The sequence below is a fragment of the Cervus canadensis genome, chromosome 11 (assembly GCF_019320065.1).
Source record: "Cervus canadensis isolate Bull #8, Minnesota chromosome 11, ASM1932006v1, whole genome shotgun sequence".
NCBI classification, from domain to species: Eukaryota; Metazoa; Chordata; class Mammalia; order Artiodactyla; family Cervidae; genus Cervus; species Cervus canadensis.
Window position 1 is genome coordinate 30266475 of NC_057396.1, and position 22394 is coordinate 30288868.

At 46.1% G+C, this 22394-nt stretch overlaps 1 protein-coding gene across 1 annotated transcript in view; it reads left to right on the top strand.

Moving 5' to 3' along the window:
• The window catches only part of UBASH3B (ubiquitin associated and SH3 domain containing B), a 150897-nt gene that overhangs the window by 38376 nt on the left and 90127 nt on the right, over positions 1–22394 (top strand). The window lies entirely within an intron of this gene.

Consider the following 22394-nt stretch of genomic DNA (forward strand, 5'->3'; position numbering starts at 1 on the left):
CCAGGACTGGACTTCTGATCCCAAAGGAGGGCAGTAAGTCAGACAAAGTAAGGTCATAGATCAAGCTGGACTGGTTGTTACAAATATCAGAGCTTTTGGGGCCTGAGTCCATTTCTTGGCTCTGCCACTTATGTAACCTTGGACAAGTGACTTAATCTCCTTAAGTCCAGGCTTCCTCACCTGCAGACTGGCATCAATTCAACTCCCTACATCATGAGGTTGTGCGATAATTAAATGAGAGAATGCTTATAATGCACATGGCAGATCGTAAGCACTCTATAAATGTCAGCAACCAATGTCATGTTTTCTTGCTTTTACTGACCATGACTCCAGATCCTTTAAAATGGATAAGAGAGGAGAGGTGAATAGAAAGCTCTTTTCCTGCTAGTCTTTAATTCCTTTCATCAGAAAATATTGATTATGCATCAGCCATTCTCTAGACCTTAGGGACACAAAACAGAGAAGCTTATAGTCTACGGAATTGTGGTGGCATGGAAACAAAGAATTGTACTGAGGGTGGGATAAACCCTCCAGGAAAGTGTTATATGGGTGGGAGGTAGAGGGGAACTGTTGTTGTGGAAACAGGGAGCAAGGACTGTCAAAGCCGGCTTGGGGAATGGGCCCTGAAAAGCTTCTCAGAGCAGGAACATGGAAAGGAGTTTGTAGATTGTCAAAGGCATTCCCAGCAAAGACACAGTCTACACAAAGACTCAGGAGAGGGGAAGGCAAGGTCTGTCTGTACAGCGAGAGCATATGGGAGAGTAGCCGAGACAGTTTCATTCAACATCAGGGATAGAAAGCACATTTTCAACCCTCATGGAGCTTAGAGACTGGTGGGGAGAGAAAGACAAGCAAATTAGTGATTCTCATGTGATAATTGTGATGATGAGGGTACTCAGGTAGTGGGGACACTAAAAGGCATGGTTAGTCTCAGCCCGAAGTGCTAAGGGAAAACCATGCAGGGAAGGTGACGCAACCTGAGGCTTGAGGATCTGAGACTAGGTAAGTTGGAGCAAAGCAGAGGGAGGAGGAAAAATATTCCATAAAGGATACAAGTAGAAAAGGGCATGGAGGTTTATGAGTGGGCATGGATTCTTTGAGAAGTAAGCCTATAGGTATGGCTGGGATAAAAAATGATGAGGCTAAGCTATGCATACCTAAGCTCATTCAACAAATATGTGTTGAGTGCCTCCTGAATTCCTGTGGAATGTTCTAGGCTCTGGGTAGAGGGCCAATCATGAAGTGGACTAGAGAGCACAGATGGGGTTTTTAGTGGACCATGGAGTCTGATTTGAGTGATATGCATATGTGACCCCAAGAAATAGTTAGTCACATGGTGATTGATGAATCACTTTTCTGATTCTGAAGAACTAATGAAGGATCTTCAGGATCCACGAATCCTTTTCTGATTCTGATTAGAGGAGGAGGATCTCAGCTCAGTTAGTTAATATTTAATAACTCATTAATCTGTCTTTTTAACAGAGAGCTATAGGTCTTAGCTTCACAACACTCACAGACAAGAATGTGTAGCAAGATAGTTTTGTGTTTTTTTTAATTATTGGATATTTTTTTTGATGGCAAGTGAGACTAGTTTTCCATTTATAGACATCATAACAAATTTTGTCTAAAATGTGTTTGAGGTAAAGTAAATGAGACCAACCCTCCAATCTAGTAGAGTACTGATACAGATATAGCAAAACTAACAAGTTGGTCTAGAAAGAGCTGAGGCCCTGAAAGTACTGCTGATGGCAAGCTGTTGCAAACACTGGGAAGGGAGGGAGAGCTGCTAAGAGACGTGTTTGAACTGGAGGTTCCTTGGGTGCCAAAATTACATGTGCCATATTGATGTTTTTTGGTTGGGCCACGTGACTTGTGGCATCTTAGTTCCCTGACCAGGAATCGAACCTGCACCCTCAGCAGCAAGAGCCCAGAGTCCTAACCATTAGACCACCTGGGGATTCCCAAGTGTGCCACATTGGTTTTGAGGTCCCAGTACCTGGCATAGAGCCTGGCACTTAGCATGTGCTTAACTTGGGGCATGCCATTCACAACTAATAAGTCTGGTATTTTAAAATCCAAAACTTGCATTTATTCCTTCTGTTCCATCCACATCTGTCATCACTAACTTGCATAGATGTTTGGAAGGAGCTGGAAACTCTGGCATTATCTGACAGGAGCCTGTAGATGGGCAGGAATTCCCATACTCGAACCAGCATGCTGAAAACTGTATGCACCTGGGTCTCCCCTTGCTTACCAACATGGTCTCCCCTTGCAAACAGGAGTTCTCCTGACTCTTGTGATGACACTTCCACCCCTCCCAGGACTGGAATCCTATGGTATCACTTCATTAATCTCAGAGACATGACAACCGGAGGTGGTGGATGCTGATAGCATCTAATTCTGTCACTGTTTCAGTAGTTCTAAGAGACTTTTGTGGTTTCTTTCTTACTCCTTAAAAAAAGTTCTCTTTTCACTACTCATAAGCATTTATGCTTGTCATGTTTGATCCTCTTAGCTCTTTGGATGTGTTGTTTGGACCCTCATTTACACTGTGCCTCTCTTTCTGGAGGTCTGATGATGTTCAGGAAAGACAGAAAAGAAATGCCTGGCAGCACTTATGCATCAGTTCATCAGTTCCTGCATCCCAGCCATATCGAATGGGGTTTAAAATGGAGTTTTCAAATACATCATTTAGACCTGCCCATAGTGTAGAGTGTTGGGAAGTTTCTAAACAGGCACATTGAGCTTACAGCCCCTGGCCTGATGACCAAATGATTTTTTGTTGTTTTTTGGTTGCTGCTTTGTGACATGTGGGATCCTAGTTCACTGATGAGGAATCAAACCTCCGCCCCCTGCACTGGAATCACAGTCTTAAATGCTGGACTGCCAGGGAAGTCCCCTAAATGATTTTAAATTCCTCAGTTCTAAGCATACAGAATTTTTTAAAATTTTATTTTATTGAAGTATAGTTGATTTGCAGTGTTGTGTTAATTTCCACTGTACAGCTAAATAATATCTATATATCTATACAGCAAAAAATATATATATTCTTTTTCATTATGGTTTATCACAGGATATTGAATATATAGTTCCCTGTGCTATACAGTAGGACCTTGTTTATCCATCCTGCATATAGTAGTTTTAAGCAGGTAGGATTTGAACCTTGATGATGATTCCTACAAGGCACTGTGTCACTAAAGATATATCTTAAAAAATGTCTACACGCTCGAGTGAGGCACGTGTCTCCAAGCCACTGTCCGGCCTTCCTTAGGTGTGTTCAGTACCGCAGCCGCATCAGAGCAGCATTTGCAGGTGACTGCGTGGCCTCTGGCTTCCCGTCGGTGCAGGATACACAAAAAGCAGTCCTACTCTGGGGGAGGCCTGAGTCTGTTGACAGACGTTTCTCCTTATCTTGTTTTCGCATCAGTTGCAACACCACGTCTGTTCAGAACAAGCGTGGGTGGGGGTTCCTCCTGCCCTGCCCTATGCTAGCTGTTAAAATAAGAGGGTGGTTTATCACATTGTTTTTCAAGCTAATATCAGGCCACCTGCAGTTGGTGACTCCAGTGGGTCACGGGAGGGATCTGTTGATGGCTAAGGGAAACAAGCCCAGCGTTTTAGAGGGGTTACATCAACAAGGCACTTGATAGTCATTCGATTTTGGAAATGAGAATTTGGGGCAAGTTTGAGGTTTTGTTTGATTGCTAAGGTCATTGCTAAGTCACTTCAGTCGTGTCTGACTCTTTGGAATGTAGCCCACCAGGCTCCTATGTCCATGGGATTCTCCAGGCAAGAATACTGGAGTGGGTTGCTATGCCGTTCTCCAGGGGGCTAATGTCATTAGGTAGCTCTAAAACATTTAAACTACATTTTCTTTCTTTCTTTTTTTAAAACTTTTTATTTAGTGTTGGTGTATAGCCAGTTAACAACTGTTGTGATAGTTTCAGGTGGATAGCAGAGGGACTCAGCCATATGTATCTACCTGTATCCATTCTCCTGCAAACTCCCCTCCCATCCAGGCTGCCACATAACATTGAACAGAGTTCCATGTTCTGTACAGTATGACCTTATTGGTTATCCATTTTAAATATAGCAGTGTGTACATGTTGATCCCAAATTCCCTAATTATCTCTTCCCCTCTTTCTTCCCCACTGGCAACCATAAGTTTGTAAACTACATTTTCAAACTCGTATAATTGGACAAATTTTCAAATCAATTGCCAGGAATTGTGGCAGGCAACTGACCACTAACATTTCAGTTGTGCTTCCTAGTCCACAAAGCAGTTATATGTATACAATTATTCCCATATTACAGACGAGAAAACTGAAGATCAAAAATTGACCAAAGGCATGTGTTTTATGGCTAGTGACCAAGGGAGCTAGAAGTCAGCCCTGGATCCAAGTATCTCCCAGTTCTGGGTCCTTTTACCTTCATCACCCTGCCTCTTGTTTGTTTCCACCTTCTCATCCAAGTTCATCTGTCTGTTTGCTGCTTCAGTGAACAGTACCTCAGTGCCTTGATAGTTGAGGTTTAGAGAGGATAAGGTGGCCATGTAAGATCACTGGGGATTGACTCATTGCATTGCACCATGGATTCATATGTTCACAGCAATTCAGAGCTAGAATTAAGGAAACAGACCAGTATTAACTGAGAAGGCAGCTGCTGTGCTGGGAGCTTCATGGACCTGTCACTGTGCAAGAAGAGAGATCTATCTACCTACCTACTTCCTCCCTTAATTCCCCACCAGCTTCTTGAGATAAGGTCTCTCATCCCCATCTGAGAGAAGAGAGCTCTGGAGCTTGAGGATACAAAGAAAGCTGTCGAACAAGTAGGTGGAGCCTGAATTTGAATCTTGGCTTATCTGATTCCAAAGCCAGCCTGGTCCACCACCACATTTCATGGATAAGGAAACCAGAGCAGCGGAATGTGATCTCATGGTAGTAACAGAGTTGGGTCTCATCAGCCTCATCCCAGTCTTCTTCTCAGCACACCTGGCAGACCTCATCCCTTAGGGTTGGGATTCTCCTCTGTTTCATCAGATGTAAAGTAGTCAGCATTGTGGATGATGTCCCCTTCCCCCACCCATGACTCTGTAGTCATGAGAACTTTTGATTGCAATTCACCCCAGCCATTGATTTCTACCTCCTGGTCCTTGTTCAGAATCCACCATGCCCATCATTCAGGCTCTGACAAAAGTTGTTCGTAAGTGATACCATTTGATTCTTTGATTTTTCCCTAACTTGCAAGAAGATAGGAGCCCGGGATAAATGATAAATAGGCATCAGCTTCGAAGATACTAGAAACAGGGCCCTGAGGCATCCTGAGTGCCACGTGTGGAGGCTCCCTATGTCGCTACAAAGGCCAGAACCTACGGTTGCCCGCACCCCACCCCCCAACCCCAGTGTCCCCACAGCCTCCATCCTCTGCTTCTTACACTCTGCACTCCAGTGCCTTTGGAAATCCCATTTGCTTCAGTGCTGTCACTAATGTTCATTTTAAGTTGTGCACAGAAATATATCATGGATGCAAACCCTGCATAGGGATTAGTTTTAAATCTTTGTAGAAGACAGAGCATCAGGGGCATAGGAGGGAGGAATAACTATAAGATGCATGCTCTACATAGTTATTGCATTTAATCCTCACAACTCTAGGAGGTGGGTGTTCCTCCCATTTTCCAGAGAAGATTGGGAGATTCACGTTGGGGTAGCGAGGTTTGCTAATCAAGGTTTCCCAGCTAGCGAGCAGTAAAGCCAGGATTATAATTCAGCTTTCTCTCCAGAACCAGTACTCTGCTCTTTACTGTGTATCAGCTAGAGCATCTTGCAGGGAGGGGATAATATGACCCCTGAATTTGAAGGATTCCTGTGCGTGGCATGTGGAGCCACAGAATGGGGTCTGAATCCTGGTCCAAGAGAATCCTGGCTGTGTGTTCTCTCTGTGCTCTCTCTTCTTTTCCGAAATTTTTCAATAATAGTTGAAACACATCAGATGACCTATTTTTCTGATTTCTAATAAGCTCTACTATTATTAATCCCTTGACTCAATCAAGGACCTCATAAGGGTACCCACAGGCAAAGGTGGAGCCAGAGGGAGAGAGTGGCTGTCAGGAACTCTACTCACCTGGACCAGCCTGGCGACAAGTGTGCGGTGTTAGAAATCAGGCGAGATTGTTAGAGGAGGCCTAGCGCGCATGCGCATGGGAAGCCGAAGACGCTGTAGCCGCCATGATGCTTCTTGGAGCAGCTCTGCAGTGTGAGTGAGAAGTTAGTCCCCGGTGGTTAGCTGGGGAGCCAGAAGTGATTTTCAGCAAATTTGGTTTGCGATCTGACTCCTCAAGGCCTGGGAGTAAGTGTTGGGGGCCGCTGTGCTGAGTGGACAAGAGAACTTTGTCTCCGCCTTGGTTTGGGCCCTGACGAGAGTTAACAATTCGTGGGTGCTTTTTTGGTTTTTAAATCATTCTCTAAGTTAAGGATTGTTTGTTAAACTTTAGAGTTTAGTGGATAAACCACATTTTTTTGCGTTTAATTTTTTTCAATTTAAGTTTTTGTGTGTTTATCGTGTTAGTTCTCGTAATTTACTCCTAATCTTAAGGTTAACTGTTTGAACAGTGGTTTGGAAGAGTATTGTTGACAGGTGAGGGGAAGCTTAACCTTGGGGAAAACTGTAAACTGGTCCAAACAAGGGGCTTTGTGCCTTGGGGACAGGCCATGGGAGATTGTTTGCTCCAGTTTAACCAGAATCATCATGTCTCATCACAAAAGGAACATTAGTGCCATAGGTGATATTTTCTGTTTTATATTAAAAATTCCTGGCTCCCAGTGTATTAATTCTGTCCAGCTCGCGGGCCTGTACAAATGTGCGTGGTGGTGTGATTCTGCTCCATCTGCGTTGAATTTCTTTGCATCTTTGTTCGAAGGCATTAACAAATCTGGTTGTTTCTCAGGAGGGTCTTAGGACAGGATCCATTGTTTTTGAATTATAAAGAAACAAAAAGATGGTGGTGGGAAAAGTTCTAGTTGGTCTTTTTATTGTGCACTGTAGCCTGGAGGCTCCCCCATGTAATTAACACAAGTGCGGAAAGTTAACTGTTCCATCTAAAAGGCGGTGGGAGAAATTACAGAGCATGGAAATAATAAAATGAAGTCTTATTAACAAGCACGAGGCCGTTGCAGCGGCAAGTTTGCTGGTGACCTGATGGGATGGAAGCCTTTTCAGGTGGCTTTTCGGGCCAAATACTCAGTTTCCGACGTTGCAGGGCTTTTCACAAGGAGATCTTCCTTCTGACACGCACCTCAGGACCCTGAGTCACTTCCCTTTGGGAGTTGTGAGCTTGGCTGGCAACTGGGAGGGCCGCCTGGGTCTCTCTGGGCAGGGCCCAGCTGGAGAGCTGAGATGTAGCCAAATGTGTCATCTTGGCCAGGTTAGCACCTGCCTCCTCCCTCCACTGAAGTAACTAGATTTGGAGTCCTAATACAAATTCTTCTTTAAGCATAGGTCTTTTCATCTGGGTAGCTTTATTTTCCTTTCTTCTGTCCCCTGAAGGTGGCCTGTTTCTACCCACCGCCACCTCTAGAAAGTGTGGTCCTTAAAGAAACCCGGGATAAAGTCCTCTATTTAAAAAATAATTAAACGTTTCTGGGGGCATCGGTCCATAATCCCTCTAGGGAAGGTGCCTCCTCTTTCCACCAGCCCTAAAATCGGGCTCTGCTCCACATCTGCTCCAAATGAAGCCTCTTAAGACCCCTGTGCTTGGGGTTCTGTGATGGCCTAGAGGGGTGGGAGGGAGGTTCAAGAGGAAAGGGATATATGTATACATATTACTGATTCACTTCGTTGTATAGCAGAAACCAACACAACATTGGAAAGCAATTATACTCCAAAAAAAAAAAGAGAGAGACCCCTGTTATCAAGTCCCCGTGGAAACTGTTCTCATCCCCACTGGTCTGTCTGACCTTTCACAAGACAACTGCCCACCAAGGTAAAGAGCAACAGATGTTTTCAGAGTCAAAACTTCTCACAGCCACTTCTCAAAGGCAGGCCTTAAGAGGTGGAGAATGCTCTATATTTGGCCAAATTAGACGGTTCAACTGGCAGGTTTCTCAAGCCAGGGACTCAGCCCCAACGTAAAATATCAACCCACTTTGGTTCCTCTGAGTTCACACACAGCTTACTAAAGCACTTGCTGCTGTTGGCAACTCTGCTTTGATCTCTAAGGGTAAGTGTAAGCCACAGGCTCCTTGAGCAAGTCGGGTTAGTGAGTCATTCTCAAGGCCAGGAGTGTTAGCCTGTAGGGGGCATTGGCCCCTGAGCCAAGAGATCCTCCTATCCGCCACGACAGGGAAGAACCACCACTTTGAAGCCAAAAAGACACATTCCAAGGATGCCAGGTCCCTAGAGTACACCTCCCAGGGCCCTTGCTGTTGCTCATCTCTCTTCCACCCTAGAAATATGTGCTTTTCCATCAACCCGAAACCAGTTAACAGGATTCCAAGTCCTCTTTCTCTAAGCACCTCAGACAGTCCCTTCCTGTGCTCTGAGAGGCAGGATGCTTGCTCTCACAAATGAGGGGCTCAAATGAACAATAAACAATACTTTATACTCATGCCAAGAACCCTGGAGTCTCACATGGCCCCACTTAGTCTCAAGGTCTAAAAGTTTCTATTCAATGACAAAAAAAGAAGCAGACTCACAGAGAGAGAACTAATGGTAACCACTGGTAACCAGTGCGAGGTACAAACTGTAAGATAGGCTATAAGATGTACTGTACAACATGGAGAATATATACAATATTTTGTAATAACTGTAAATAGAGTGTAACCTTTTTAAAACATAGTTTAAAAAGTTTGTTTAGACATGATTGAAACTTCTTTTTAAAATCAATAAACTGCCCAAGTTTCAAAACTTGGTCCATGACTCTCAATCAGGCAGATTTTCCCATGATTTTTCAAGAAGATAAGAATCACTTGCATGATATTTGTTTTGAAAAGTAAAAAGATGTTTCAAAGAAGTATGTGGCATGTCTACAACTAACCCAATTTAACAACCATGTATGAAGAAAAATCTGCCATGAGCCAAGCTCATGGGAATGGAAAGGAAGAGGACATTCCAAAAATGAACCAGACATGCTTTGGTCCTCAAGGAACATGTGATGTGTCCAAAGGAATGAGCGAATAAATGAACACAAATAACAAATGAATGCAAAATCAGGATTAGTAGTAAGTCTGAGAGCAATTCTACTCCTTCATTGAATTGCATTAATACGGTTCAAAGAGTCAAACAAAAATTTTCCTGAGTTAAAATCTGATGGTTCTTCCTGCTTCATGTTTTACCAAACCCCATATGCATTTTTGGTTTCTAGAATCTTTAGCAATTTGGGGATCTCTGACATCTCCAATCTGATCTTGAATGATGAAGGCAAGGAGCCTTCAGACCTTCTGGGATAAAGTCTTACATATTTTATTTTATGGGATGATATTCTCTGCCCTCCTGTAAGAACTTTCACCACATCTTCCGTTTAAACTCTTACTTCTCTCTCCATGCGGATATCATTAGTGTTTTGCATGAAATGTTTTCAAAGACTTGGATTCATTTCCAAAGCAAATAATTTTTGGTTTTTTAAGTAATAAACAGGCCATTTCTCCTCATGAGGTGTTTGCCAGTCTCTTTGTGGAGTGTACACTCTAGTGTATGCAAGCCATGTGTGATGACTAAGGGCAAGGCTATTACTGCCCTTGTGGATACTGTAGTCTCCACGGGCATCAAGATTAAAACACAGGAGACAGTTAAATGGCGGTACAGGCTTCATGAGGGAGGAGGCCAATGAGTGTCCTAGGAATTAAGAGGAGGGACATAGCTCTCTGTGGGCAATGGTTGTCAGGACAGGTCTTGAGGTGGAGGAGGGACATTTCCAGTGGAAAGTCACAAGGAAAGAACTGGTCCAGTTCTCAGCCCTCCATCCATCCCACTCTGACCACCCTATGTTCCTTATGAGCGGCAGGGGGCTGGTGGGTAGGTGCTACGCTGTGAGTGTAGACATAACCCTGTGACTTTGGGGAAACCTTTATGCAACTTTGAGGCTGCAGCTGGCTCAGCCTAAAATCCTCTCCACCACCACCACCAAGCAACCTAAGAGCCCACAGTCCACTGTCTGAGGGCCAGCAACCCCTTTCCTCTACACACCATGGTAATTTTTCATAAAAACTGTAGAAGCAAGGGCTGCTTTCCTAGTCCTAATGAAGAGAGGCTGTTTGCCCAAGAGCTACCATTCCTGATGTGCTTGTGTGGCCCAGAAGCTTCTTTGCCAATGACCTTGAATGTCCCCAACCCCAGGGGGCATCCCCATCACCAGCTACCTCAGGTGATCTGTTAATAGGTTGAGAGGCCTTGTGAGCAGGCAAGTGGAGGTGGATTCTTTCTGACCTTCCCATCCACACTGGCCATCTTTGTCACCAGACTTTGTGCTACCTGTGCTCTGCTCAGCTCCGTCCTCAGAGGCTGTGAGGGGAGCAGGTGACCAACTGGAATCCTGTGATGGCAGGTATGGTGACAGTCTCCACAAGTCACCCTGAGGCACTGGTGCGCAAACTGGCTGACCGGGTCCAGGCCTCAGGCCACCTGACGCCCTAATAGCTCTTCTTCAGGAATCAAAAAATGTTCATGGTAAAGAAAGAAGATAAAAAAAAATTCTCTTATCTGCCAAAGCTCTAGTTTTTAATGCTGCTCCCAGATTCAGATCTAAGGCATGGGACTTGAGAATGTGTGAGTTATTTGGAAGAATCCATCCATCCATTTCCCAACAGAGTTGAAAAGGTAAATTTGAGACCTCTCTTCTCAATCCTAACCTAACCCTTTTGGTGGCTTCTGTAACCTGAGCACTCACAGGCAGTCAGAGGTCTTGTTTGTACACCTGGCCAGCTGTGGGAAAGTTCCTTCCATAAAGATCTGGAGAAGAGGTTTTGTTGCCAACAATTTGGGATATGAAGTGACAGTGTACATTTTGCATTTTACTCTGGTACCCTGGATACAAGATTCCCTCAGGGAACTACTGATCCTCATCAGAGTGTATTGGGGTTGAGGGGTGTGTGTGTTTGGGGGATGGCCTTTTTAGGGGATAGACTTCAGAACAGTGAATTTTAGGCTTATTGTTCTCCTAATGTTGGAATCTAAAGAGGAGTGGAAGTCTTTCAGAAGACCTGTATAGATGGATAGGTCTAAAAATCTTGGCTAGAAGGAATACCAAGAAGTCATAAAGGTATAGAAAACTAATAGCTTACAGCTTAGTTCATATTCTGAAGAGATACGGTAAGATGGGGAATTTCAGCTGCACATACCTGTAAATTATTTTTGTATGCCAAGCAGAAGATTTTACCATTCTAGATAGAAGAAAATGGTTTGCCTTTATCTAAACTGGTCTAAATCTAAATTTAGGACTGATGGGCTTTATTCTTCAACTCTGCCTTTGGTCTCAAATCTTATCAATGTTGTTGTTAGTCCAAAGTGAAATAAGTAAGCGAGCACTAGTGGAAAGTTTCCAGCTGGTCTTCCTTGGGTAGAAGTGCCTCTTATTCTGAGATTGTATCCTTCCTACTTTTTTTTCAAATTAAAACCACCTTTCTGTTATGAATCATGGTGATAATTGGTAGTGGGGACTTTAGAATAAGATTCCCTGTAAATGAAAAGTTAACAACTCCATGAGTCCACTCAAACCCCACTGGCCCCTGCTTTCAAAACACATTGGGCCATAAAATGCAAATATCTGGGACCAACTGATCTACCCATCTTCTTATAAGCCATCAGGCAGATAACACTTTTCTGTTCATTGTGCTAAAAGATTCTACAAACCAGTTCTGCAGGCTTTTCCCATACAGTTGGCCCTTGGGGTTTAGGGGCATTGATCCTCCTTGGATCCATGGATTCAACAAATAACTGCAAAACCACTACAATATTGTAAAGTAATTAGCCTCCAATTAAAATAAATAAATAAATTTTAAAAATAAAAGTTAAAATAACTAGTGTTCACTATTGAAAAAAATATTCATATAAGTGGACTCATGCAGTTCAAACTCGTGTTGTTCAGGGATCAGATGTACTTTCTTCCTGGCCCTGATGGGAAGTCAGAACCGTTCTTGGCTTGTGCCTTCTCTGCCTGATGCCCTTCTATTTCATCTTCTCAGTGAAACTCCTGACAAGAGAGCTAATGTGCCCCTTCCTCCTCTGGGCCACCCAAGCCCCTTGTTCATACTTTGTTCTGGCCCTTACTTAGTCATGATCACAGTCCTGCTGACAACCACTTAATCATCATCGTGTCTGACTCTTTGTGACCCCATGAACTGTAGCCTGCCAGGCTCCTCTGTCCATGGGATTTTCCAGGCAAGAATACGGGAGTGGATTGCCATTTGCTTCTTCAGGGGATCTTTAAAATGTTGTCTCCTGCTTTGGCAGGTGGATTCTTCACCACTGAACCACCTGGAAATCCATGCTTACCATGATAAAAGATAATTATTTGATTGAGCCTCTTTCTCACTAGACTGGGAGGTCCCTGACAACTTATCTTTTTTTTTTTTTTTTTGTCCTTACTAAACACAATGCCTGATAAATATGTATTTGTTGAATGAATAAGTATCCTAAATATCAGGTTACAGTTAACGTCTATTAGACTCCTTTGTCTCCCTCAGTAGGAATGAACAGCTAGGCTCCTTTGTAATAATCCTCATGATTCACGGATCCTGTGATGAATCCCCTCTTTGGCCATCTCTTCTCCTGACGTTATTGTAATACTAGTAGAGAGGCACTGGGCCAGCAATCTGCACACCTGGTTTCTAGTTCCGACTGTTAACAAGTCTCTCTTTGGAGACTCCATGTTCTTTCTGTTAAGGAAGGGGACAGAGAACCAGGGTCTTGAAGGTTCTCATCATCCTCAGCATCCTACAGAAGAGCAGGCAGGAGCAGGAGGGCCTCAGATGTGAGACACATGGACTGTTCTCCAGGAAATTTCCCTCAAGTCATTTAAACTTGAGTTTGATTTGCAGTAACCTGTGTGTTCATGCATCCAACAAGATCTGCTGTCAAATAGACAGTACCATTCACTTTATGTCTCAAAAGGCCCAGTGGGTTTTGGAATCAGAACATCTCAAAGTTGGATGTTCTGAGTTCGGTCTCCATGTTCTAGGAGACATGTAACATGGGACAAGTCTCCATCTGGACTTCAGGTTTTCTCATGGTCAGAGCATGTATAATGATCCTTCTGTTGTAGTTGTTAAGAGAGCATAATGGGAAAATATAATGCATCCAGCATGGTGCCTGGGGTACACATGTTGAGCACTTGGTCATTCCCCATCCCCTCTCCTGAATGTGGGGAGCCTTCTCATGACAACCCCAGACCCAGCCTACTTACACAGGAGAAACTCATCCTTGAAACTTTTCACCTTCTTTCCCTATCTGTACCTTTACGTCTTGTTGTTGTTCAGTCCTCAGTCGTGTCCAACTTTGTGACTGGATGGACTGCAGCACGCCAGGCTTCCTGTCCTTCACCATCTCCCGGAGTTTGCTCAAACTCATGTCCGTTGAATTGGTGATGCCATCCAACCATTTCATCCTTTGTGCCCCCTTCTCCTCCTGCCCTCAATCTTTCCCAGCATTGGGTCTTTTCTAATGAGTTGAGTCTTCACATCAGGTGGCCAAAGTATTGGAGGATTAGCATCAGTCCTTCTGATGAATATTCAGGGCTGAGTTCCTTTAGGATTGATTGATTTGATCTTGCAGTACGAGAGACTCTCCAGAGTCTTCTCCAACACCACAGTTTTCACATCCATACATGACTGCTGGAAAAAATGTAGCTTTGACTATACAGACCTTTGTTGTCAAAGTGATATCTTTGCTTTTTAATACGCTGGCTAGGTTTGTTATCATTTTCCTTCCAAGGAGCAAGCGTCTTTTAATTTCATGGCTGCAGTCACCATCCGCAGTGATTTTGGAGCCCAAAAAAATAAAGTCTGTCACTGTTTCCACTTTTCCCCATCTATTTGCCATGAAGTGATGGGAGTGGATGCCGTGATCTTGGTTTTTTGAACGTTGAGTTTTAAGCCAGTTGTTGGTTTTTTTTTTTGGGGGGGGGTTACTTTTTTGTCTACCAGAACTTTGTGTTTCTTTGTAAAATGTAGGCTGCTTGAAGAGAAGCTTCAGTCAGAGGGCAACACTGATATCTATCCCACAAGAATTTGGGAATGATGGGATTTCAGAAGTGAAGGTTTCAGGGAAGAGCAGGGATTCATCGCCTACAGGTCAGTCCCAGTAGAGCTGGCCAAGTGTGCTGCCTGATACATGAGCTTTAACTTCAGTAGCTCAGACTGAGAACGCCAGTGGGTGTGGGCGTGGGAAGGGTTAGAGAGTCAGTGTGTGCCCTGCTGCTTCGATTCCTTGTCAAGGGTGGTGAAAATAACCTCAGCAGCTGATGGTTAACGTGTCCAGGTGTGTGCCTGTGCTTAACAGCCACCGCGAACTGCTGGCATCCTGAGTGGAATTCTCTAGTCCACGGCTTTTGCAGATGGGGAATTTGAGTCCCCACCCAGCTTTTTCTCCTAGAGACTTGGAATAGATCATCACAAGGTCTCAGAAAGCTAGAGCCCTAAGCCATTTTTTGTTTGTGTTCATTCATTCATTCGCTTGTCTGGGATTAAGAGAGAATTCTCACTCATAGATGTAAAATGATGGATAATAAATGACACGGTCTGGCCTTCCAGGTCCCCACAACAAGGGAAGGTGAGACCAACAGAAGTAAAGTTAGAAGATATAAATGCAGTTTAGGAAAGACATCTAGGAGCAGGAGGAAGAACAAGTCTGGGATTGTGCTGTGAGCTGGGGAGATGGTGGGGGCCGCTGTTTGCAGGCTGATGCCATGCCAGGCATGGTGCCGTCCTTTGCATGTGTTTTCTCCCTCTGCGTCCCCACCCCTCTGCTAGGCAGCTCCAGCCCCCTCCCATTTTTCGAGGAGAAGGCTCAGACATGTAGCCCCATACATGACACTCCCCATCTGAAAAGTGGTGGAGCCAGAAGTGAAATCCTTGTCCAGCTGGTTGTAGGGTCCCCACCCTTTGCCTCTAGAACTCTGTGATCTTGAGTGGCAGTTAATGGTAGCCGACCTTGGCCAAGCCACAGCTGGGACAGTAAAGGTGCTAAAGCGGAAGTGATGAGGGTGGAGGTGGCCCTAAAAAGTGCATCCTGGGGAAGTTGGGAGGCGGAACTGGTGGGCTCTTGAAACACAGAAAGCTTGTACTGCACACCACTCCCCTAGAGCTCATGTGCTGTCTTTCCACAGCCTCCCAGGTGGAGGCTCTGGGGAGCGGGGAGTCGGGGGAGGTGGTTGAGAGGTAGTGGAAACAGTTAAGCATACCTTCTGGGTTTTCTAGGACAGTCTTCACCTGTAAGGCATGCCTTTCGTTGGTAGTCTATAGGGGGAAAAAAATTACCTTGACAACTGCTTCTGAAAATAAGGAGCCCAGTAAAGTTATAGGGTCAGGAAGGAGGTGAAGGCGAGGGGAGGTGACAGTTGATTGAGGGCTGTTGGAAGCAACATTCATAGAAAGCAAACTCTGAGCAATCCTGACTCAGGGCCTCTGTGTCCAGGCAGGATCCCTTCAGCCAGGGTTCCCAAGGAAGCCCCTGTCCTCCCTTGTTAAAATCTCTGGCAAGGAAGCTTCTCAGCTTGCAGTTCAGATTCCAAGAATCTCTGCAACAGATACATTTTAGCAGGGAGGACGCCATCCCCAATCCCAGCCCTGGAATTCATGTTTTTAGTGCTTTAGTGCTTAGGGGGAAGAGAAGAAAGCAATTGGATCCCATTCAAATCCATCTCCTTCCTTCCTTTTTTCTTGCCTCTCTCTCCAGAGAGGTGGGTCCCCCTCTCAGGTCATCAGTGACTAGGTTGTTGCCCATGAGTCCTAGGCAGGCTCACAGGACACAGGCAGGGAGGAGCTAAGATCAAACCAGGATGGGTAAGGGGGAAAGCAGGGCTGAGAAGTGAGCAAGGAAGGTTGGGCACAGCAACTCTCTAGTGCATTGTGAGGCTGCCTCCTAGGAAAACATCCACCCAGGACACTTGTCAGCACATTCCCTGGAAATGTCAGCCTGGCCTTGGCCTCTGCCGTCTCACTCTGCATACTGGGCACAGACATGTGGAAAAAGAGCCGAGGTTTCTGACAGGACTGATGTCCTGTGTTTAGGCAGACCCCCTGGCTTGCCCTGGTGGCTCAGATGGTAAAGTGTCTGCCTGCAATGTGGGAAACCTGGGTTTGATCCCTGGGTCGGGAAGATCCCCTGGAGAAGGAAATGGCAACCCACTCCGGTATTCTGGCCTGGAAAATCCAACGGACAGAGGAGCCCTGTAGGCTACAGTCCATGGGGTCGCAGAGAGTCGGACATGACCGAGTGACTTCCCTTTTTTCAATTTCATGCCCTGAGCTTTTCTTCTTCACCCTCTAAAGTGGGAATGATGGGACTTCTCTGGCGGTCCAGTGGTTAAGACTGTGCTTCCAACGCAGGGGGTACAGGTTTGATCCCTGCTCGGGAAACTGGTCCCACAGATGCTTCAAGGTGCTGCCATAAAATAAATAAAATGGGGCATACTGATCTCGTCCCCAGGGTCCACACACCCGCCCTCTCTGGGATACTGTGAGGACAGGAGAGTCAAAGCAAAGAATCTCAAGGCTAAAAATCTCCGCAGGATTCATTTTGCCCATCCTCCCCCTCCAGTCCTCTCCCTAACAATACCCGCAGCAGACAAAGGAATGTGCCAGGGCATAGAGACCACCTCGGAGGAAGAACCCACAGCTTCCCCTTGGTTGGGAGCCAAGTTACAAGTTGTCATGCCAGCTTTTTTTTTTTTTTTTTTTTTGCTGCTGCATGGCTGTTCATCATCAAGTAATTCAGGCCACTCAAAAAAAAAAAAAAAAAAACTTCCCTCAAAATGAGGGAGTGATTTGCAGCATCTGTTACTTCCTTTTTAATTGAATCTGTTCTTCTCAGATACCAGGAACAAGTGCCAAAGTCAGCAGCAGAATTCAGCTGTGTACATTTTGAAGGCGCTGGAAGATAAATTTCTGTGTGCTGTACGGATGCAGATTGTACAGAAACCAGATGGCCACACTGTCCCCAAGGTCCTCTTGCGGGCAGTGGCCGCTCTAGGGTGAGGAGGTCAGTCAGCTCTCCTAAGGAGCTGCCTCAGTGGATCCATGCCCAGGATGGACTTGGAAACTTCCTTCAGAGAGGGGGGCATGGCTTCACATGAGACAGGCTTTCTCAGCAGCCCAAATAGACCCAGAGGTGCTCACGCCTCCTTCCATCCTGCTCCCCACCGCCCCCACCCAATCCCCCAGCGATGGGTTGGCATAGCCAGGATCCAGTAGGTTCTCATATCTTGATTCTCCAGCCTTGTTGAGAACCAGGAGGGCTACCAGGGTGGTGCTCTGGAATTCTCTGCCCCATGGGATGTCCCACCTGGAAGAGTTCAAATGCTGGGAGGCAAGGAGAGGAGTCAGTGGGGACTGCAGGTCCCTTCCCACCCATGATTTTGAAGACAGGTGCAGACATACATGTGTATTTACATACACGTGCACACACAAACCCCAGAACCATGTAAGCTTCAAGTATAGCGTCTTAAAAACAGTTGTTTCCAAAAGAATTGGGGATTTTGCTCCATTCAGGAGGGGTGAGCCAGAAGCATACAGGAATGTACGCTTTTGAGCTGAGCCCCAGAAATTTCATTAGAAAGTCATCCTTTTTCTCTATAAATGGTAACTTTCTGAGCCTTCTAACCAGAACTGGGAGATTGTGATGCCCCAGCAGCTCAGCCTTCTTGTGCTGTGAGACTGGACAAAGGAGCTTGGTCAATGTTCCCCATTTCAGGCAGGGAAGTCGGGGCTTAGGGTGTACATGATGCTTTCCCTCGGGTGCATGGAAGGTACGTGGTAAATCCTCAGCACAGCATCAGTGAAGGGAGGCCTTGTGGGAAGTCAAAGGCCTTCTGGTTGGCTGACGTTATAGCAGATCTTAAAGGTGTGAAGTAGTACCAGCGAAGGTCAAGATCTGTAGATGGGAAAGCCCTTGGGGAGAAATATTCTGTGGCAATAGAAGGAAAATCATAGCCTTAGCATCTGGAGAGTGTATGTTACTTGTCCAAGGAATTAAGCTTCTTGTTAGCAAACGTAAATACAGACATCCTGCATTTTTCTGAGAGCCCTGCCCAAATTCTTGGTAAGAAATGTTCAGAGAATAGAGTATTTTATTTTGGGGACTTAGAGTTTACTATTCTAATCGCTGACAAATCTGGCTACATGTCAGAATCACCTGGGGAGCTTTGAAAAAGTAGTGATGTTCAGAGTGTTCCCCTGAAGACTCTGATGCACTTGGTCGTGGTGGACCTGGGGATGTGGAAGGTGTATTTTGACTGAGTGCACGGGTAACCCAGATGTGCGGACAGCTCGAGGACCTGATCTACCATGCCTGGCTGGTAGCAAAACAGCTTCTGTGTAGCTCACAGCACTGGCCTGGAACCTGGATGACCAGGTTCTGAAAACAGGAACCAAGGACACTGCTGCCATCATCTCTGTACTTTTGGTCACCCCTTTAAGGGTCCAGGTCCTTAACTGGAGGAGTTGATTGGCTAAGTCCAGGTCATTTGTCTGGATATCATCTGACAGAAAGTCAAAAGAGAACACCTGCCCCATCACTTACTTAGGGGGCTCCCCTCTCACCCTTATTGGGATGCCCCCTAATAAGAGTGGTGCTCAGCTACTGGACAGCCAAAGCAAGAGTGATCCCTGCAAGCTCCCTCTGTCAGGGAATACCACCAAATGTTCATCAGGACTGTTCTGGGAACATGCCCCCTCAACCCCCACCATGGTCGGGGAGCTCTCCATCTTACAAGATGATCCATTCTGTCTCTGGACATATTCCATGATTAGAAAGTTCTTTACAAATCCACCTCCCTAAAATGGCTACCGACTGGCACCCAGGTTCAAGTCTTTCTCCAAGTCGCAGCTAAACATACATACGGGATGTTTAAGAGAAATTTCTGAGCTTCCTCTTTTACTTTTAACACTTGAAGCAGTTGAGAGGCAGATCCCTTCCTCCAGGAGTCTGGTCCAAAGACAGCATGATGAAGAGGAGAAAGCACAGGATCAAACTCAGTCCCGACTCTGAATCCTGGCTGTGCTGCTGCTTCATGACATGACTTGGGACAAATGTATTCAGTAGAAAACTGGAGATACTAATGGTGGCAGATTTTAAGCTCAAACACTTGACCAATGTGCTTCCTCCTCTCAGCCTTGCCATGCCAGTGAAGCCATGCCAGCTGATGACAGGGAGGCAGGGTGGGATAGTGGCTGAGAGCCGAGGTGCCAGGCACACCTCGCCTGACTCTGGGTCCCTCTTACTATTTGCATAACTGTGGAGAAATTATTTACCTCTCCTCTGCTCATCTGTAAAATGGGCATAATAATAGTAGCTACACCATAGAGTTGTTCTGGAGGTTAAGTGAGATAAATGTCAAAGGCTTACATGTTGCTTGGTATATAAATAACACTCAGGAAGTGTTATTTCTTGTTCTTATTGATTGGCAGTTGGGGGGGGGGGAGGCGTATAACTCCTTGACTTGGACTCGCTCCCGTTGGGGAAGATGGCTGCCTCTTGCAGGAGAGTCTTCACTTTGCTCTCATTGTCCATGAGGAAGGAGACAGGGCACCCACTGGTTTATTGTGCTTTGGCAGCAGCCATCCAGGAAGCTTCTGGATCAGTAGGCACCTGTGACTGGTGGGGTTTTGACTGAGCTGTTGTTGAGGGCCATTGACTCCATCTCTTGCCAGAAGAGACACAGCACATCTCGTGGGAGAAACGCTGATCAGAAAGTCCATGATATGCTCCTCTTCTCCTCCTCCTGCCCCCCCCCCCACTTCAAAGCACACACAGACACACATACACACACTCCTTTTTTCCTCTCTCTTTTTCGAAACAGGGAATAATTAAAAAACCCAAATCCAAACATCCAGCAGAAGTTTATGCTTGAATCTCAGAACACAACATATGGCTTCCCAACCATTGCCAGGTTCTGCAAACCGCAGAGAGAGAGAGGTCTTCAGCCTCTCCCATGGCCTCTCCTAGTTTTGGGACCGTTTGCCACAGAGTCAGCACCCCTCCCTCAAAGACTCAGGGTCCTGGAGTTCAGCCCTGTGAATTTTACTCATGATTATATTTTCCACTCCTTTGAAAACATTCCAAGAACGGCTGAGATTCAAATGCTTTTCTTCCCTCTCTTTACTACTTGCTCACCTTCTGCATGGGGTTTAGAAGCAGTGGGGACCACAGAGAGAGGATTTGGAGGTGGAATTTTATGGTCATGTCATGTTCCTCTGTTGGGGCAGAAAATCCGTGTGGTGGTGGCAGCAAGCTGGAGCTGGTGAGAACCCGTAGAGGAACGGGATTCTGGAGACACGAGTAGGATTGGTGCTGAACCACAGTAAGGGCTCTCTGTTCACCCTGAGTCTTGGGCCATTACAAGGCCCTTTCATCTTCTGAGGCCTAGGGACTCCTCCCTTCCAGTCTTGGCTGCTCCATAGAGAAGTCTGGGTTATAGACACACAATCTCTCCACCGGGCAGATAACACAACTGGAATATGGCCCGATGGGATAAAATTCTTGTCTGTGAAGTCCAGATATCCAGATCTTTGGGTATCAGAACAGGCTGCAGGCTGTGTCCCAGAATGGTTGAGGGGGATGGGGGGTGAATAAAAGGAAAAACTCCCCTATTCCTCACAGTGAAAGACTTAGGGCATGGCTGGCCAACCTCCACATTCTGTGGGTCACAGAGGAAGCCAAGTCAATTACAGAGCCATGCCTCCACCTCCTCTCCTGCCCGAGTAGAGAGACAGGTTCAGCCCGAGTTTCCCATAGCACAGCTGAGGCCACAGTGTAACAAGCTGCACAAGACTTGAGCAGCCTTTCAGGATCAGGGCGACTCTTAGGTCCAGCCCAGTCTCATGGGGTTCCCTCAAGGCTGCCTCTCAGCCTGGGTCTGGCTGCCTCCGTGTGGCAGAGCCTTCTACTCCCTCAGGTCCCAGGATAATCTTCCAATGTTGCCAGATTCCCTGCAGTCTCTGCAGAAGCAAGCATGGCCCAGCGACAGGAAGATTCTTCTCTTCTCTTCCCTCTCTTCCGTTCCAAGACCTACTTTCTAAAAATCTTCAATTGCCTGCCTGGGAATGGCTACAGCCTGGACTGACAGTGGGAGTGTTGGGTCCCTCCACCACTCCTAAGGAAGTGATCCTACCCACAGCATCCCATCAGAAGCTAAAGGACCTGTCACCGTGGAAGAAATGTCCTTGCAGGAGCTGACATCTCAGCTCAGGATTCTCGGGAATGGGAATCCTCTCCCACCCCCCACTAGGCCATCTGGATCCTGTGGGCTCTGCCACATGCATTAGTTGTGGCTGGGGCTACCAGTCAATAGAGGGAGAAACATGACAAGCAGCAAAGGCACTTGTGAGTGTCCACTGCCCTCTTTGGGGGTGTGGTGGCTATAATTAGCTTTCCAGCACTCTGGGTTCACAGAGGGAGAAATGAGCCCTTGGAGATTGTATATTTTCCACTGCTCTGCCCCGTGATGTCACCACAGGTGCCTTCTGGCCGACCCCAAGCTTTTCGTTCTCCAGGAACTGCTGCGACTGTTGGTGGCAGTTTTGTAACTCTGAGAAGTCACTGGGGGCTTGGTCAACCACCAGCAAATGATTTCCTGTTCCCTTCCCCACTACCCACCACCCCCCCACACCCGCCAGTGGCCCAGCCCCCATGACACCAGGCCAGCACTTGCTTGGTGAGAATGAATTCAACTGTAAGTGGATTTCTCACCCAAGTTTTAAATGCCTCCAAGAAAGTAGATGTACACATATCTAGTTGGATGTGTAAAATACAAGTCAGATAGAACTCCTTTTCCTGTTCTAAAATGACCTATCAGAAAACCCCAGGGCCCTGGGTTCCTGGCAGCTCCCTGGGACGTCAGTACGTGGTATCAGCCTTGAGAGCTGTGTTGGCTTGTGGAAGGAGTGAGCATATGGAGTCCGATGGCCTTGGGTTTTCTCAGCTCTGCTGCCTTTAGCTGTATGATCCTGGACAAGTTATTTAACCCTTGAGCACCGACTTCCTGGTCTGTAAAATGGGGGGAGTAACTTGCCTCACAGGTTTGTGTGAGGATTAAGTATATGTGTTAGTCGCTCAGTAGTGTCTGACTCTTTGCGATCCCATGGACAGTAGCCCGCAAGGCTCCTATGTCCGTGGAATTCTCCTGGCAAGAATACTGGAGTGGGTTGCCTTTCCCTTCTCCCAGGGATCTTCCCAGACCCAGGGATCGA